Source organism: Eucalyptus grandis, chromosome 1, assembly GCF_016545825.1.
Source record: "Eucalyptus grandis isolate ANBG69807.140 chromosome 1, ASM1654582v1, whole genome shotgun sequence".
In the NCBI taxonomy this organism is placed as follows: Eukaryota; Viridiplantae; Streptophyta; class Magnoliopsida; order Myrtales; family Myrtaceae; genus Eucalyptus; species Eucalyptus grandis.
In genome coordinates, this window is record NC_052612.1 from 12,335,696 (window position 1) to 12,341,855 (window position 6,160).

At 41.5% G+C, this 6,160-nt stretch overlaps 1 pseudogene; it reads left to right on the forward strand.

The window, feature by feature from the left end:
- Nucleotides 1–255: 255 nt before the first annotated feature.
- On the forward strand, nt 256–5,853 carry LOC120290147 (annotated as a pseudogene).
- The last annotated feature ends 307 nt before the right edge of the window (nt 5,854–6,160 follow it).

Consider the following 6,160-nt stretch of genomic DNA (forward strand, 5'->3'; position numbering starts at 1 on the left):
TACCCGAAACAAGAAAAAAGTGTTAACTAATAGGAGCAGAAGAATATTTCAAGCAGGCCTTCGTTTACACGTTCTTCTCCCTAGGCTTTTTGGGGAGAGACAGCGTAAGGAAAATAATGGTACGGATGTTAAATTTGACCATGGTGAGAACTAAATGAGAGGGTTGAGAATGAGTTGTTGACATTTCTTCCTCCCACCTTTCTTGCTGACTTTGAACCACATAGTCTTTGACAGGGTATTCAACGAACCCCACCACTTCCTGGAAGGCATATATTTTTGCTTTTAGGAAGCGCTAAACTGATAGGCCTAGCGTATCATTCTTGAACGAGCCCTTTGCTACCTGTTTTGATATTGGGTCAGAGCGACATGCATTAAGATGGTAGTGAATGGGAAGATGCAGAGTTTTCACTTTGGAAAAGGAACGACAGGTGGCGGAGACATGGCGAGCAAGAACCTCCGGTTGCTCTCGTTTCTGGTTCTCTTCTGTTCTCGGATTCATCTGATTTGCTCTACTACAAACCCAAATGACCGTAAGTGCACACGCATGTATTTGTTTATGCATGTTGCTATGGTCTGTGGATTTATTGTCGTTCATGTTCGTTCTTTCTTTCCATCTGTACTTCTTTTGGGTTCATCTTGTTCTGGCTTGGGGATGGTGTGAGTAAAAAGGTCGCTAGTCATCAAAACAGCTTTTCTCTTATGGTTTTTTCCCTTTTGAGGTTTCAGGGACTTAAGCTGTCTGCGTAGAACTTAGAATTCCTCAGGTTTTTAAGGTCGTGGCTTGTCTGGCGAGACATGAACATGTTCTGTTATTGTAACCAGGAAAGGGCTACTTTCGGTCTCTCTGAGCCCGAAGGATCATCTGGATTTTGTCACGTAGATGAGAGGACATGCTTAAAAGGCTGCTAGTTTCGCAGGTCTTTCTTGTCTTAAATTGTCCCTGGAGTCTTGATCAACAAGGGGCATATACTTTTGCTATGTGCTTTGGGATTGAGTCATTCTAGCCTCGGTATAACTACTCAAAGGAAGAACTGACACAGGTGCAAGAAAGAGGTCTCCCATTATGTTGTTAACCATTAACAAGTTCATAAACTTGGATACGATTGCAAACATTATTCCCTTAAAAGGATTTCAGCAATGTGGAGCTCAAGAATAAATAGAGATTAGACACGTGAGTATAGAAATTGAAGCATCTAGTGGTTATTGCTGTGAATGTTTTCTTGGCCGTCCATGCAGTCAATTCAATTATCTGCTCTGAGGCGTGCAGAGCATGAAATATTTAGCCCTGTACGAACATGTCGGTCTTTTTCTGCCTTGTAGATGTAGAACTAAATTCTAGAGTTCTGAAATTTCATATCTAATCATACACTCTGAGCAAACAGTAAGTTCTGGCATTGATCACGAAAGAAATGCGAGTGTTAAATTTAGTGAGAGAAAGGAAAAGGCGAACTGTCTATCTATTTCTGTCCCTGAATACTTGCTCAAGCAATAGAACAAAGATGCCTCTGCTGAAACAACGGTAAGATCAGTGGGAAGTCTGGACTGATAATAACTGTGACAAAGTGCATGCCCGGATCTCTGTTGATGAAAATTTTAGTGGAAGTGGCTGTCGCAACAACTAGCTGTTTTACCCAACTGCTGGAGCCATGAGAGAGCTTTTAGTACAGGATGACACTGTGTCTCTTGCAATCAGAAATTTTTTCTTTCAAAGTCTTGCATCGACAATGGATCTCACGAGGCTTGAACGTGCATTTGACCTTATTGGCCTGTGGCCAAGGCAAAATCTGTTCCCTTTCCCATCTTAAAATTTCACTCTTTTTCTTTTTTGCCATATAATTGTGCAGTCACTGCTCTTTTAGCCCTGAAAGCCCAGTGGCAGGACACACCGCCCAACTGGGGCAAGTCCAATGATCCTTGTGGACTGCCTTGGGATGGACTCACCTGCAACAGTAATTCAAGAGTGACCGGATTGTGAGTGCTCTCTACTTGTTCTCAGTGGTGCTCATTCCTGTTCTCAGTTCCTAGAACTTTCAGTCCTTTCCTTGAATATCAATAATGCCATTTTAGCGGCCATTGACTGTGATACTTTTTTTCTATTTTCACTTTGACAGGGGGTTATCTAGCATGAATATCAAAGGGCCGCTGCCAGCCGACATCGGGGGCTCACAGAACTCACTTCTTTGTGCGTTTCTCGTCTTTCTATCTTCTGTCATGAGCAAATTTTATTCTTAGATGTGTAATAGGAATTGCATAGATGAAGTACTTCAAAGCAAAGATGGTCGTTTTTTGTGTTCAATCATCAACTAGCGTATGAACGAGTCTACTTATTTGCCCATTTCACCTTTGAACTGCAGGGATCTTTCCTTAAACAAGGGTCTCACCGGACCGATCCCTTCGCAGTTGGGAAGTCTACAGAAGTTGAATATCTTGTAATATCCTTTTTGACTGCATTCATTGCTAAGACAGCTTTTCTTTTTTCTTTTCTTTCCTCTTTTTTCTCATGTATGGACCTTGATCTTTCCAATTTTCAGAATCTTGGCTGGATGCAGCTTCACCGGTAGTATTCCTGATGAACTGGGCAACCTCATGGAGCTGACTTTCCTGTCAGGCTTGTCAAAATGCGAATGCCACCAACTTGATGCTATGGAAGTTTAGCTATATGATTTGCTTAGAATTTCAAATTGTCGTTCTTACCAGGGCACTAAATTCCAACAATTTTAGCAGTAATATACCTGCTTCTTTGGGTAAACTCTCCAAACTCTACTGGTTGGATGTGTCAGAAAATCAGTTATATGGATCACTACCAGTTTCGACAAACACCACCCCAGGGTTGGACCTTTTGTTCAATTGCAATCACTTGTAAGTTCTCTACAATCCTCCCACACCTAGTGTGATGAATATAGACTAAGGATTTTATATTCCAGATTCTACCGATAAGTGATACAATCCTTGTGTTCTTTCATCATTAACTGTTTGGAATGTGCTGCATCTGTAACTTCAGCCACTTCAGCAAGAACCAACTGTCCGGCACCATACCAGCTAAACTGTTCAGTTCAAACATGTCTCTGATACACACGTAGGTTACCAATTTTCTCACTTCATACAATAGACCAAGCTTTCCGCTCTAACTTGTGTTAGCTTTTGTTGACAGATTATTTGATGATAACAAATTTAATGGTTCTATACCGTCCACATTAGGCCTTGTTCAGACGCTTGAGGCTCTGTAAGTAAACCATGTTTTGTGCTTTGGGATATTTAATTATCAACCATTGTCACCTACTAAATTTAGATGGACTCACATTGCACAATATGGCACAGCCGACTCGATAGGAACTCCTTTTCTGGGAACGTCCCTTCAACTCTCAACAACATTACAAAACTCAGTGAACTGTGAGTATAGATTTTTTTCATCAATGGTACTCTAGCGGGATCACAGAAAGAACTCCGCTCATTCTGCTAAGTTTTCTTCAGGAATTTAGCATATAATGAATTGGACGGTCCTTTGCCAAATTTAACGGGTATGAATTTACTCAGTTACATGTAAGTAAGACACCCTGGCTTTGTCTCTTCCTCATGATATCACATAGTTAATCCTGCTGGGTGGTTGACCGGGCATAACTGTACATTTGCAGTGACCTCAGCAACAACTCTTTTGTGGCTTCGGCGGCTCCAGATTGGTTCTCAACTTTATCATCTCTCACCACTCTGTAAGATTTCTCAATGCAATTGGTACAATAAGAAGTATGGCTTTCTGAAACTAATGTGCAACCTCAAATTTATCTCACTATGACCAGAATCATACAATATGGACCGCTTCAAGGGACCATACCACAAAACCTCTTCAGCCTTCCCCAGCTAGAGCAAGTGTAAGGAAGAAATATTTCTAATTTGTGTCTCTTCTACCATTTTGATGATTTTTCGAACTTCTACAGTGATATGAGAAATAATGCTTTCAATGGAACGCTGTACATGGGTACCAGCATCAGTCCCAATTTGGAGCTCGTTAATTTGGAAGATAACAAGATTGAATCGCTGACGACCAGTCCCTACCAGAACAGATTAATGTGAGACAGACAGTTCACAGGTGTTAGACTTCAATTCTGAGATAAGACAGACATTATGATGCTAATCAATTTTTTTTTTTGGGTCCATTTTGCATCAGGCTAAACGGCACTCCAGCATGTACGATTGCGCCTATTCTCTCAACTTCGGCGTACTGCAATGATCAGCAGCAGCAACGACCTTATTCTACCTTAGTCGACTGCCCAGGTGCATCGTGTCCCTCAGATCAGAAGCTTAACCCTGGAAGTTGCAAATGTGCAGTTCCGTACGAAGGAATAATAACATTTAAAGCTCCATCATTCAGCGATTTGTCCAATGACACTCTGTTTAAATCGTTGGAAGTAGGCCTGTGGCAGACATTGAACCTAACTAATGGTTCAGTTTCTCTTCAGAATATCTTACATAATCAAAGCAGTGGATATCTTATAGTACCTGTGTCTTTCTTTCCATCTAATGGGACAGAATTCAGAAGGTCGGGCATTGTGAGAATCGGATTCGCTATGACTAACCATACCTTTCCATCGCCCCCCATTTTCGGTACCTATCTCTTCAGCGCACAACCTTATCCATTCCCAGGTAACTTAACTTCATCCTCTCATGTATCAGGTTTGACTATCATTCATATCTGTTTTGACATGAACCACTGTTCCAGCTCACGGAATAAGAATCAGTATCGCGTCATAGCAGGGATTGCCATTGGCTGCTCAGTCCTGGCTCTTGGACTTGTGTGGTCAGCAATATACGCTATTAAACAGAAGAAAAGAGCACAAAGAGCAATGGAATTGAGCAAACCATTTGGTAATTAACGCATGAACTCTTCATCTTTTTGCTACTAAAGCACTTTGACAAGCTGATTGCTGAGATCATTGAAAAGGAGTAAACTAGATAAGTTGTTCTCTCACTCACATTGATCTATCCATTTTTAAGCATCCTGGATACCGAGGGAAAGTGATGGTGGAGGAGCACCGCAGTTGAAGGGGGCAAGGTGGTTCTATTTTGACGAAATCAAGAAGTGCACCAATAGCTTTTGTGAAAGTAATCAAATAGGCTCTGGGGGCTATGGAAGGGTAAAAATCATGCGCTGCGTCGATTGTATGTAAATCATAATATGCTTCATATCACTGCTTTGTAATTCTTTTTTGTGATCTGATAGGTCTACAAAGGAATGCTTCCTGATGGCCAAGTGTTGGCAATCAAGAGAGCTCAGCAGGGGTCGATGCAGGGCACGCATGAGTTTAAGACGGAAATCGAGCTACTTTCTCGAGTCCATCACAAGAATCTCGTCGGCCTCTTTGGCTTCTGTTATGAACAAGGAGAGCAGATGTTGGTCTATGAATATATGCCTAACGGGACACTTAGGAGAGCTTGTCGGGTACTTTTCTTCACCTAAATAACATGGAGCTTTGTGATCTTTAGATTCCATATAAAACTTTCCATATCATTCTTTGTCCTCATCTCGTTATTTCTAGCATAAGTGCGAGCAAGACTTTTCTGGTGAATGAAACTGCCCATCGTATGTAGCAATGGATACTGAAAATTAATGATGCAGGGAAAACTAGCATACATCTTGATTGGAAGAGAAGGCTGCAGATTGCTCTCGGCTCTGCGAAAGGACTGGCATATCTGCATGAACTCGCGAATCCCCCGATTATTCACAGAGATGTCAAGTCCACGAATATTTTGCTGGATGAAAACTTGGTGGCTAAAGTTGCAGACTTCGGCTTGTCTAAAATGGTGGCGGACAGCGAGAAAGGACATGTGTCAACCCAAGTCAAGGGCACACTGGTATAGTATACTCCTATTTGAATGTCCAGTTTAGGCGACACAGGCGGGTTACTAGATTTTAACCGAATTATAACCTCTAGTTTTCCATCGAACTCCAACTGACAATAAGTTCCCCTTTGTCTTCCCGAAACTTCAGCAGATGATACGTTAATGCCAGATTTACTAGAACTAGGGAAAACACCGGACACTCCATATAGGTAAACTGAAAGTAAAAAGGATTATATAGAGTACCATTACGAAGTCTGAGTAGGTTTGACTAAGTTGCAATGAGTTATAGATATTCCTGAGAAGGTGAAGTGTATGCTTTCCTGAT